The 14,203-nt window shown below is 39.5% G+C and overlaps 1 protein-coding gene across 1 annotated transcript in view; it reads right to left on the reverse strand.

Moving 5' to 3' along the window:
* Nucleotides 1-14,203, reverse strand: part of nlgn2a (neuroligin 2a) — a 172,207-nt gene that overhangs the window by 59,108 nt on the left and 98,896 nt on the right. The gene's annotated exons all lie outside the window — the stretch shown is intronic.

The raw sequence follows: 14,203 nt of genomic DNA on the forward strand, positions 1-14,203 counted from the left end.
CTCCTGAGATGTGTGCAAACCTGGTGGCCAACTACAAGAAACGTCTGACCTCTGTGATTGCCAACAAGGGTTTTGCCACCAAGTACTAAGTTGAAGGGGTCAAATACTTATTTCCCTCATTAACATGCAAATTAATTTATCACTTTTTTGAAATGCATTTTTCTGGATTTTTTTGTTGTTATTCTGTCTCTCACTGTTAAAATACACCTATCATTAAAATTATAGACTGATCATTTATTTGTCAGTGGGCAAACGTACAAAATCAGCAGGGGATCAAATACTTTTTTCCCTCACTGTAGCTAAACAGAGACTGAAAGCTATAATTTCATCACTAACTATGAAGTATTGACCAAAGAATAGACCTCTGAAGATTTGAAAAGGTTCCATAAATGGTATTCAGAAAGCATGTGCTTAGATTGCTTGCCCCATCGTGTGCCTGACATGAGGAAACCGACCCCTAACTTGTTTCTTTTAAACTTTCCACTCCTTCTGATAAAACAAATTACACATAATTTTCCTACTACCCTTGCTGGAAAACAAATCTCTCTATTGTTTCTGCTGCTCTCCATAATAACCTGTTTTTTAAAATCAGTGTTGTTTTGAAACTTCTGATGTAGAAAATAAATTTGGGTAACACTTTACATTAAGTGTCCTGAATGACTGTGTATTTACACTGTAATTACTTGTTAAAGTGTAAATACAGTGTTAATAGGCATAATTACAGTGGTAGTTACCAAGTAAATATGGAGTAATTAGGGACACTAAATGTAAAGTGTTTCCCTAGCACAGTAAAAACATTGTAACCATGCACAATTATAGTGCAAATACAGTGTAAATAGGCATAATTACACTGGTAGTTACGAAGTAATTACAATGTAAATACACAGTAATTAGGGACACTTAATGTAAAGTGTTATCCGAATTAGCGCCTGCTAAATGTGGACCTAACTCTGTTTGTATTATCCTTGGTTTACTGACTAGTTGCATCATTTAATATCTGAAATTCACAAACTACAAAAGACACGACAGGAATCGTGTACAGATCTGCAGAACGTTATGCAACACTGCAGCGTCTGTCTCCACAAGTGTTCCTAAGACTCAATCATTATGCCTGATAAATTCAGTTTAGCGTTTATCAGCACTTGCATCAATATCACTTACTGTTTTTTTTTATGTGCTTCCCTCTGTGAGGTCCGCCCCCTGTCTCCTTGACCCTTTATCATCAGTTGAATCTATAATCAGTAAACCCTGTTAATTTTCGTTAGCCAGAATTCCTCCTTTAAAAGTCTTTTAAATCTACTCTATCTTATCAATTCTGTCTTTCCGGTTGAAAGATTGGTAAGGTTTGCATCCCAGCTGCATGCATATCTCACTTCCAAACTCTGAGGAAGGCTGTTCTTCTTTATTAAACTCGCTGCATTTATCGTTCCTTTTTCGCACATTAAAACGTGTTAGATTGCCTCAAATCTGAGGCGTTTGTGACGGATATAACTTTAAACTGGTGGAGTGTGACAACAGGATCTGAGAATGACGCACATCTGAGCAGAGTCTAAGGCCTGGACCAAATCAAATTTTTAGACATATGTGCGAATCGCAAATTGATAAAAACGTCGGGGTTTAATTTATTCTCCAAAGCCACTTTCTACCCATTACAAATGAAAACAAACCACCGTACAGTTTTAATTTCCGATTGGCAGGTAGAGTTAACATTTTGATTTGGCCAGGCCCGATAGTATGCATACATATGTTTCGCACACTAATTTACATTGGATTGTTTTACAATTGATAGATTTTTGTTTGTTAGAGAGCCTTACTGCCTTTAATGGGAAGAGAGAAGTATTTTTATTTATTTTAATTTGGCAGGGCATGTGTGGACCTTGTCCTGTTGCCTATATCAAGTTATAAAGTGGTAACGGGACAGACCAGATTCACCATCAAACCTGTGCTTTCTTACAGGGAAAGAAAGGGGGTGAGGCTAGTTAGTCAGCTATACTGTTGTTTGGAGACAACTGGACTCTCTCTGCTGGATATCGCTATATACAGTGTTCCATAGAATTTAAAATTTTGATAAGCAAGCTGTTTGTCTTGGCAAACTTTATATATTGGAATTTGTTGTTTTTTATTACTGCTGACCTTTCTTTCAAATCCAATTCACAAAATACTTCCACGGATCTTAATTGCAGGACTCGTTTATGTGCAATTGAGAATTAAAAAATACTTTTTGGTCAAAGCAGTCACAATAGCATAGCACAACAGCCCATATGAATATTGTTCACTGACGACTATAAATCATTGTCGTGTGGCCTCAGCTAATTTAATTAGGATTGTCAGTAGGATTTGTTTTACTGTTGTAGTTAACTGAAGCTGGCAAGTAGAAATTAAGCATGAACCTTACAAAACCATTAGATGAGAGAAGAGGGTATATCATAAGTTATTAATTAAATTTTAAAAACCATATAGAAACCATCCCTTTATGAAGCAATATACATAAGTGCTAATTAATTATATATATATATATATATATATATATATATATATATATATATATATATATGTAATCAAAGAAGACCTGTGTTTCCAGCTCCCTGACGAGATCTCCTGACGGCTTGCACTAATTAATAAGGAATCAATTAGCTATAGAGACAGACTTGGTTTTCTTTAATCTGTTTTCTTTGATCCAATTAAACCATGTAACTGTAGCACAATAGGAATCAAACCCTATTCCACACACACACACAGCCACATTCACACACATTATGGCAATTGAGACACATTGGACGTGTGACAGCTGCTTGGAAATTAAATTAACCCATTGCATATATTTCCCACTCAAATAATTGACTGTGGTTAATTTCATGACATTATAACTGATTTTGATGACTTAGGGTTCGCCTGCTAAATCTTGAATTGTACGCTTAACAGCTACAAATGTAATGCATCTGCCTACTATCAGAAAAACAAGAACACAAAAACAAGTCTGATTCAACTCTCATCCACCTTTGGCTCCGTTAATTATTTAGGTAGCATTGCAGATCAGTTCCCAGAGGTATAGGTTATACAACAGAACAGACAATATTCACAGTTATGGGCTGCCACCTGGAAAATGTAATTAAATGTGGGTATGGGCAGGGTTGTACATGCAGGTAATAAGACTGTGCCCTATAAATAACAAATGGAAAGTAAAGAACTAGAATAAGCAGCATTTTGAGAAAGATCTAGGCCTAAAGACTTATTTAGACCAGGGGTGCCCAGTTGGAGTCCAGGATGTTTTCAAGCTCTCTTCAGATAATTTCCATTGTAAAAACTGGGAAGAGTAATTCAATTAGGTAATTTCAGACATTAATGAGTTCAATTCAGCAGGTTAGGTGGTACGAGGCCCTGAAGACCAAGAAAAGGCCAATAAATTATTTGGCTGTTTGGCTTAGAGTGTAGAATTTAAAATAAACGGTTGAATGCACTGGTTACTGAATCGGGAATATTGTGTTTGGTTCTGGTCGCTTGCAAAGAAAAGCATTGGCTCTGTAGCCCAACCTCAAAGGAGAGGAACCAGTCTGATTTCACTTCTGGGGGGGTTCATTCTTCAGATGGGTTCAGGTATGTGGATCTGTTGAGCTTGAAACAGAATAGATAACGCTGAGAGTGTCTAGAAAGAGATGCCGCGCTTCAATCAACAAATACAAAACTACACCCACAAAAAAAAAGATATCTACTTTTTCCCCGGAAACATCGCGGGCTGCAAGGAAGAGTCGAAGCCACAATGAAATTATGAATCCAGGACGGAAAGGAAATAAAGAACCAACTGAAACAGGCTGCCCATTTAAATATGAAGTTAGCCGATTTTCATGGCCCGTCTCCAGGCGGAGTGTTTTGTAATCTTCGGCGACAATAGCGGATGGCTCACTGCTCCGTTCCTCTGAGAGTGAGAATGAGGCCAGTTGCCCTCTCAACAATAGCAGCTTTCTATTCAGACTGCTTAATAACTTGAAAAACAAGAGGGCTATTATTTTCCATGCCAGACCCACACTGTCTCGCCTCTGTTTCCCCCTCTGTTATTCCTCCGATCTCTCCATCCCCTCATCTCTGCTCGTCTTTCACACACTCTCCTTCTGTCTTTTACATATTTTCTTTCCTTCCCCCCTGTTTCTCAATCACATTTATGGCATTCTTACCATTTCTGTCACCGCTGTCTTTAATTCCTGCCCTCCCGAAATTTCCTCTCTTCCATTCATTTGTTTCCCATCAGCACCCCCTTCTCTGCTCCAACCAATTCTAAACAAATTGTTGAACTGATATGAAAGGATTGTTCTGTTTTGCTCCCTAAGCAATTAGTGAACAATCAATTGAGTTTTTTTTACAAATTACATTTTTCTACCCTCTTGTTTTATGTTTTTCACTTTCCTACTAATTTATTTTCTATTATCATGGCTATCCCTTGATTTTCTCTTCAATGGTGTTAATATTTCCTCTTCCCTTCCTTTGAATCTCTTTTAGAACTGTTCTATCATTCAAATTCAGTTATATTATATAATTATATTACATAATTAACTTCTATTGTGTGCTGATTGTTTTATATAGGTTTTGTTTGAACTAATCTTGTTATATTTAATTCTGTAACCTCTATTTTTATTATATTTTAATAATTTATATTAATGTTAATGTAAATTCTCTGATTAAGTGCTTTGAGTTGCCTCTGGCATGAGAAAATGACAAGAAACACAGAAAGATCAAAAGCAACAAAAATAGCATACTAAACTACAATCACAAATCAAGATCACTGGAAATGCCAAGGGAAAGGTAGAAAGCGGTATTGCGTTGGCACCAACTGCAGAAGGCAAAAGTAAATATGTAAATATAGTAAATATGTATCTTAATGACTGTCTCACTAAGAAACAAAACAGAAGTTGAAAATATGCCATTTCAGACTAACATGGTCATTCTATCAGCTCGGAAAATTGCTGCCTTCATACAAATCCATAAAATGGGAGATTTAATCCAGATCAGTGGTCCTGCAAAGCCACCGCCCTGCTTCAAACGTGCAAAGGGCTAAAGACGTGGAGTCGAGTGGTAATTTAGACCAATTATTTCAGTAATTGGTTCAATTAAGTCCTTAAGAGCTCGGATAAAGCAAGAAAGTAGGATTCTCTCTGAGATTCGTGTGTCACAGCTGCCAAGAGCCTGCTGTGTGAAATTATATGGTGAAACTGACAGTGAAACTGTTAGAAAAATGTTCTTTCACTTTGAAAACAGTCATCAAGGCATTATGGGATTGTGAACCTGAGCAGTCGCGACGGAGGTTGGGTGGTGGTGGGAGGAGGCATGTGACAGGGGATGTAACAATGCAAAAGCAGCGGGTCCTAAAATGAACCTTTACTGCAAAAAAGTAAATGGTATAAGAATGGACTACACCAGTGTGGAGACACACAATGGATATGGCAATAAAGTTATGTGTAATGCACACAGCAGTTCAAAACAAGGTAACACACAGGGCAACCCAGTCTGCAGTGGCAGGGGTGAAGTAGCACCTTTCTTTAGGTATGTATGTACAGGCCAGCAGATTCATAAGCCAGAGTAACACCATCTGCATTCCAGTAAGATCGGTGCTGATTGGACAGGCCCTGACCCAGTGTTCGTCCACACAACACACAAGTAGTTCATTGGTGTGACACAACCTCCTCATATTGTCAATTTAGCATCGTGACTCTAACACAGTGACACGTGTTCAGTCTCTGCCTTTCTTCTTTCAGGAAGGCGGAAGGATGAGATGCCCTCAAAGTGGATCAGGTGGAGAAAGGATGCATCATCAATACTGACATGGCCGGCCAAGATGGCTGCCAGGGATGTCTTCAGTGTAGATAGAGATCAAAGGGAAGTCCTGCCACTGAGAGAGGAGGCCCTCAAGCAATGGATAGTGGAGGTATCTGGAGGCAGTCTTAGGGCTGACAGATGTTCCTGTTCTGGACGATGTGCCACAGCTGGTTGCGCAGGGGTGGCCACCAGGTCGAAGTGTGGGCTGGGGCATCGATCCCTAAGGGGCTGTCTATGTCAATTCAGAACCAAATGTCACAATTCATGGCCTCTCATCAAGTGAAAAGATCTACAGCTGTCCTGCATAACCAAGCCCAGATGCTGTCTATAACCGGTGGAGGTGCCATTCTGTGGCAAGGGGCCCTCTTTTGGAGAGGAGATATGTGACCATGTTGGTTCTGTAGATGGACCATCCAGAGGGAAGCTGAAGCTGTCCCCATATGTCAAGCCACCTTGGTGTTTAACATGCCTCGAAATGAGCGTCTGTCCACACTGGCACAGTTTGTGCTGTGGCTTCAGAGGGAAATGTCGCATGCCGAGATAAACTTCCCTGAGTTTCAGGATGCTAATGTCAGGAAAGTTCAAGATTCTGACACCCTAGAGCTACAGATGAGCCAGAATGGCATTCGTGCATGCCTGCCGGATGAAGCTGAAGAGAAACAGCAGAGACGCCAGATAACAGGGCACTGTGGAATTCCAAAACGCTGGGGTCAGTGGGTCTGAAAAGGCACTGGGAACCCAAGGGGGCCTCTGAGTCTTGAGGAGATGCAAACTTCATAGACACAGCACCGGAAGCTCCAAAGGCACTGGAAATGCCAAGAGCACCAATCGTTGGGAGAGCTGGTGCTCTGAGGACACCAAAAGGCCAAGGGCACCAGAAGACACCGAGTACTCAATACCACGGTACAGCAGAAACTAGGTACTGAGACACCCATACAGGTTGCTTATTTCACCACAGAGATATGGCTAAATTGGGAGTTATCCTTCCCAAAAAGGATGCAGAGATATTGATCACTTTTTTATCACACCAAGGATAGATGCTAGAAAAAGGCTGCTTACAGGTACTGCTAGGATATATAAAATGCTGTCGTGAAGGTTTTGAATGGGACTAACAGATGCCCTCCGGCCCTGTCCTGGCATCCCTCCATTGGCTCCTGGTTCAGTTCAGGAAAGATCTCAATATGTTCCTATTAAAATAAAAGGCAATAAATGGCCTTTATCCACAGCCATTAGTGATCCTTTATCACCATGCATTGCCAGCTGATCCCTCCAGTCACAGGCTGCTCCTCATACCTTTCAGACATAAAAGAAACAAACAACAACAACAAAACAGGCGGCAAATGTTTTCTCTGTACTGCTCTCGAATGCTGGAAGTAACTCTCCCGCTTTGTAAGAGAAGCGCCTTGAGCTGCTGTTTCTAAATCTCGATTAAAAACATATCTGTATAGCCTGACTTATCTGTTTGCTAAATCTGTTTGTTTTTTTAATGTGTACCTATCATTTTATCTATCCTTTTAACACATTTGTACTGTCTTCATTTTCTTTATTGTTACAATTGCATAACCTCTGTTCGTTGTTAATTATTAAATGTGGTTATTTGTGTACAAGCCTTATTAAAGGTTGCATATAAAACAGAAGACTTATCGATTGATTGACATCTTGCGGGTCACTTTCAAGAGAAAACGGATTATTCAATTCCCAACGTGGGTGTACACGGCGGGAAGACCATATGGTCATGGCAAACTGTGTTGATTATAAATATATTCATCGTTTCAGGAGCACACATTATATCTGACTTTAAATCCATTTAGAAAATAACCTGTTGTGTGTCATTCAAACTTCTGTGTGAGTTCAATCACAATCCCAACATGTTTGGGTACTGTTTTCTTTTTCTCTCCTCGGGTGATGGCTTCTGCACATGGCGTACTAATCTTATGAATGAAGTGCTTCAAAATTAATAAAGTGCCACAATAACAATGCACCTGCAAATTGTGAAAATGTTACCTTTTGAACTTGTGATTGTTCGGGGTCCCTCCAGAGGAATGCATAAAACAAATGCATGAGTCTTCATTTTCCTGACTTGAACTTAATTCTAAACTGCAAGCGCATATATATGGGAAATGTCTCTGTGTTCACAATCAAAGACAATGCACTACCCTGTGCTGATCAGCTATGCCGTGTTACTGTGCTCCTTCGAACTGCAAAACGTGTTACATTTATTATTAGCACATTAAAATGTACACATTTTCCAGCAATTTTTTAATCAAAACAAATCTACAGAAGTGGAAGATACATTCTCTTTTTTTAAGCTTGATCCCATATATTCTAAGATCATTGCAAAATATTAACAGGTCTGCGCTTCTGAAAACATACTAATTACCACGATGAAAAAAAATTCTCGCAGTTAAACGCGACGTGGTAGAATCGGTGTCTCCTGGGGAAAGGAAGTATTTCCATCTCTGATCAGCCTGTCTCCTGCTCTGGGCCTGCAAATGCATATTTTGTTAAGCCGTTCACCATTTGCCATCTCATAGCCCCAATGCTTGACTCTAATTGAGCTATGCCTGGCTGTTGATGAAAAGCAAAAGACCTGGAGAGGTGACAGGGGCTCGCTGAGACGAGGAAAATCACTGCTGTTAAACCAGACTACGTGCTGGGAGCCAGCACACGATGGGTTTGAAAATCTCCCGCAACACCAGAGACAACGCAGCGGGGTCGGACCTATCACACTGCTCGGGGTTACAGAGAGAAAGCACATCTTGATATGGGACTTTGGCGCCACGGCTGAACTCAGATGAAACGAGTACAATCGAGAAGCACTGTCACTCTTGTTTACTTTCAATTTGTTTTTGCAGGGCGACTGATCTGAGCCGCCCTGAGATCTGCTCTACGTACTAAGATGACTCTATTAGCTCTATCAAACTGCCGTGCTTCTGCAGGTGTCTGCAATCAACATTAATTATAAGGAATAACTGCATTGTTAGTTAATTAATTTGTCTGGTACGGTAGTTTCGACTTGGATCAACTATTTGAATTAGACCCTTTCAAACAGAAAGTAACCCTTGGTGTAGGCTACTGATCTGCCCAGTTACCCAGATCATTTTAACATCCTTTAGTATTTAAGGGGGATGCAGTGTTCAGTACCCTAGCTTCACAAATTTGTTTATTTTTTCCTTTCCTTGTTAGGGCATTCAATGTAGGCCACACATACGTGATTAATTCAATTCAGAGGTGCAGGGTAATTACACTGAGCTGTTTCTGCTAGGACAGTGCCGGTGTCTTCCTGGAGTTGCAGCGTTTCTATTTAACACTTAACCATTTAACTGTATTAAACTACCCGAATCTATCAACACAAGACACATTGATGAATTACATTATATTATAGTTGGCATATTTTCCAAGATACGCGTTTAGTGTTTTACGTGAAAAACAATCCAAGTCATATTCTGTTCAAATCTCTCCTGTGTTCCGGGCCTTTAACAGGATGCTGGGCTTTGTACTTTGTTTAATTTGGCACAATAGTATAAATCACGTTTTTTCTGCGACCTGCTTTCTAAGGCTGCACTTCATTCCTCCCAGCACAAGGTGGCCATGTTGTTTGCGCAGTTAATTAAAGCACTTATTGATTAATGAACTCCTGATTCCTTTATTCATCTCAATTGGTTATTCTATTACGCATTGGTGTCTCGATTAAGTGGCAGCAGACATTTATTTAAAGGGACATGGATCCCTTTATTCTTAGTGCGTCTTATTCAATATTATTTATTCAAATGTATAAATCAATCATTTAAGTGTTCCAGTTTATTAGTAGGAACACATACTTCGTCAACAAAGAGTGGAAATGCAAAAACAGCACTGGTTCCCTGAACAATTTATATAAATGGAATTCATAACATTAGTGCTGTAACATACTGTATATTTTACAGAGATAACATAATAATAATAATGCAAGGTTGTTCACAAGCAGCATATTAAGTGCCACTTACAGCTTCATGAAAACAAATGTTCTGTGCATTACATTTTGCTATTACATTTAAGCATTGTTAGTTGGTTAACCCTGCCATCTGTCATAGATTGTCCTTCTGTGAAAACTTGGCCATAAGAAGAAACACTTCTTTCAGCATCCACAGAATTGATAATAACTGACAAATACATTTCAGTCTTTCCTGTTACACTGGGAAATGATTCTTCAGCTTGAATCCAAACACTACAGTGTGCGAAGAAATGCGCATTTCCTTTTCCACCAAACCTGAATAAAAAGGGGTGTATTTGGAGTGATATTCAGCAGCAGAATACCAAACAGCCCCATCGTGTTATGCATGGCTCAGGTGGTATCTTTATGGGTAAATTACAGCCTTCTGGTTGGATTGATTCTGTCAGGTGGTCTTTAAAATACAGTTTTCTGCTTGGGCGATGTCTAAATATTTTGTAACGGATTAAACCAGCTTTCAGAAACATTCGACTGCTTTCGGAAACTTATTTGCCCAGATATTGCTAGCAAGGGATATTATAAAAGTCTAATGTATCGGATTTGGCAGTAAACCTTGAAGACTGTCATTGTGTGCCTTGATCATGTAACTGGCATTATCGGAGACACATCCAGTCATAGTCAGACTCGTCAGCAACTACAGATACACTGTCAGATGTCTTACATCAGACGTCTTGTGCGAATCAGCAATTTGGGGTAGGCTAGATATTCCCTTTTCAGTTAACATCTCGTCAGAGTTCATAACTCTCTTTCCCCTTATGTTTTTTTTCCGGTCTCTTAGCTGTCAATCTCAACCTTTTATTTTCTGTGTTTTTCTGATGATAAGTGTTGGTCTATTGTGGTCCAAAGATAAAGTGCGAGTTGTGCGAAACGAATTATACCCATCAGTGTCCAGAACACCGGATGTGTATTGTTGTGTGTGTTTGCTCGATTAAATGCTTTTTGAATGGGATGTCTGACTCCATGTTTAGGTCTCTCAACGCATCAGTTTACTATGTATACTCACCATACTTAGTTTTTAAGAAGTCAAAGATGAATGTGTGGATTACTTCATTGTGAATTAAATTACTATAACTAGGTAGGCTGCAGGGACATTACAATTGAAAAAAAACAAGTCACAAATTCAGGGCCCCAGTCAAAAACACAACTTTTGCTCTTGAGAGATTAGTTTCATTATATGTTATAGTTGCTTACTTTAAAATGTGGTATACCTTTTTATAAAGTATGTAATTACAAGCAACAGGACAAGTACAGGACATTGCAAAATCCTACAAGATTTTCATTTTACTGGTTTTAAGAAGTTTTTCTTTTTTTTCTGTTATTAACTTGGTATAAATAGATACATACACTCACCTAAAGGATTATTAGGAACACCTGTTCAATTTCTCATTAATGCAATTATCTAACCAACCAATCACATGGCAGTTGCTTCAATGCATTTAGGGGTGTGGTCCTGGTCAAGACAATCTCCTGAACTCCAAACTGAATGTCTGAATGGGAAAGAAAGGTGATTTAAGCAATTTTGAGCGTGGCATGGTTGTTGGTGCCAGACGGGCCGGTCTGAGTATTTCACAATCTGCTCAGTTACTGGGATTTTCACGCACAACCATTTCTAGGGTTTACAAAGAATGGTGTGAAAAGGGAAAAACATCCAGTATGCGGCAGTCCTGTGGGCGAAAATGCCTTGTTGATGCTAGAGGTCAGAGGAGAATGGGCCGACTGATTCAAGCTGATAGAAGAGCAACTTTGACTGAAATAAGCACTCGTTACAACCGAGGTATGCAGCAAAGCATTTGTGAAGCCACAACACGTACAACCTTGAGGCGGATGGGCTACAACAGCAGAAGACCCCACCGGGTACCACTCATCTCCACTACAAATAGGAAAAAGAGGCTCACCAAAATTGGACAGTTGAAGACTGGAAAAATGTTGCCTGGTCTGATGAGTCTCGAATTCTGTTGAGACATTCAGATGGTAGAGTCAGAATTTGGCGTAAACAGAATGAGAACATGGATCCATCATGCCTTGTTACCACTGTGCAGGCTGGTGGTGGTGGTGTAATGGTGTGGGGGATGTTTTCTTGGCACACTTTAGGCCCCTTAGTGCCAATTGGGCATCGTTTAAATGCCACGGCCTACCTGAGCATTGTTTCTGACCATGTCCATCCCTTTATGACCACCATGTACCCATCCTCTGATGGCTACTTCCAGCAGGATAATGCACCATGTCACAAAGGTCGAATCATTTCAAATTGGTTTCTTGAACGTGACAATGAGTTCACTGTACTAAACTGGCCCCCACAGTCACCAGATCTCAACCCAATAGAGCATCTTTGGGATGTGGTGGAACGGGAGCTTCGTGCCCTGGATGTGCATCCCACAAATCTCCATCAACTGCAAGATGCTATCCTATCAATATGGGCCAACATTTCTAAAGAATGCTTTCAGCACCTTGTTGAATCAATGCCACGTAGAATTAAGGCAGTTCTGAAGGCGAAAGGGGGTCAAACACAGTATTAGTATGGTGTTCCTAATAATCCTTTAGGTGAGTGTATATACATAATGATTAAGTGTTTATTTTATAAAATAGGACACATAACATAATGGATTATTCACTTTTGTGTCTATTGAATTATCTTTGTATTGCTTCTCACATGACATTAAATCACATCTAATTTTAGGTTCATACGGATATTGGCTGACATTCAAATCATGATAATTTGCTTTTCAAAGATCCACAGACATTCAGTATTACACACAGGGAACCTTTAATCTATTTATCTATCTATCTATCTATCTATCTATCTATCTATCTATCTATCTATCTATCTATCTATTAAGGGGTGGACTTTTACTATAACCTGTCTTTTCTATTATTTAATTATTACGATGGGATAATATTTGAAATTGTGCTTTCCAGATTGGAATGTATTCTTAGATTTTCTCATATCATAATACTTGATTGTAGATATTGCAGACCTTTCCTTTCTTTAGATATAGACCGCAACACATAAACAGAGCACTATTTCAACTCCTGTTTATGAACTGTGCTTTTATTACTTGTTAATCTGTTGTTATTATTATGTAATTACATGTTATATTCCTGTAGAAATTGTTAAAGCAAGGTTGGACTGTAGATATGAAAATTGAAATATAGGCAAGGGCTGGTGTCTTCTGATATTATAGTGGAAGTAGTGCCATGAACTTAACAGAATGAATATACAAATGGAAACATTATAATTGTCTTCCTCCGCCTTCCACATGTGTGATATAAGTGAGAATCAAGAGAAAACAAACCTCGATGGGATGTGTTGGCAGAGAAACAGATAACCTCAGTCAACAACTGAGCTGCCTTGAAGGTATAGTCTTAAGATCCCTTTCCACGCCACAGAAAAAGTTGTTTCAGAGTCAGCAAGAGCAATTAGAACAATGTAATTCAACAGCTAATGTTCCCAGATCCTACACAAGTCAGACAACCCCAAAACATTTTCATCTTAGTGGCTCTGTCAACAAGGGAAGCAGGTTCATATTATAGGCCTCTGATGAAGGTGATACTGTCACAGCTTCTATTTAAACCGACCTCCGAGCTGCCAGCCCAGTTTCTCGAGTTAAGCAAGTCAGTTTGTGAGCATGAAGTGTACTTCAGCCAACGGCTTCTTTTGTTTATGTGCAAGGAGCCTAGTTTTATTCAAATCTGTTGCAGGTACGAACACCAACATCAAAACCAGAGCTCAGAGAGAGATCTAAGCAGGGGTCGGTCATCGATATATCTTGTATCTATATTCATTCATATTATCAAACCTCTAGCATGCTTAGACATCTTACTGTCTCCAAACAATGTGAAAAATGGGTTTGAGAGGAATGTTTACATTTGAATGTAAAGTGGGTTCGCATGGCTTCTTCAAATAAGAAAGAATACAGACCCTCCACTGATTTCAACTACTTCCGTTCAGCATTTTTCTCAACTGCATTCCTCTGTCCCTCGAAAGCCATAATAAATCAATCACACAACAAAAAAAAGAGCAGGCATGGTTTCCTCCATACTATTCTCCCACCTGACAATGGATAAGTCAGCGAAAATAGCCGCAGCAGATTGCAGATACCTTCCTGGCTAACCAAGTGAGCAATCTGTACTTAGTTGTGGATTGGAGTCGCTTCAAAAGCAAAGCTACGACTGAATGCAGTTAATTGTGGGTAATCATGGCTCGGCACACACAAGCCCAAAGAGCCAACAGCGGTAAATGGAAAGAGTGCATTTGTGGGGGGTTGGGGGGGTTGGGGGGGGTTGTAGGGCTTGTGTTGTAAGGAGCACAAAAGTTTCATCCTCTAAGACCAAAGAAGAAAAAGAAAAAAAAGATCGTTGTTACACAAGAATAGCATGAAAAAGGCATAACATTGACTTTTTGTAGCG

Source organism: Amia ocellicauda, chromosome 14 (assembly GCF_036373705.1).
Source record: "Amia ocellicauda isolate fAmiCal2 chromosome 14, fAmiCal2.hap1, whole genome shotgun sequence".
NCBI lineage: Eukaryota > Metazoa > Chordata > Actinopteri > Amiiformes > Amiidae > Amia > Amia ocellicauda.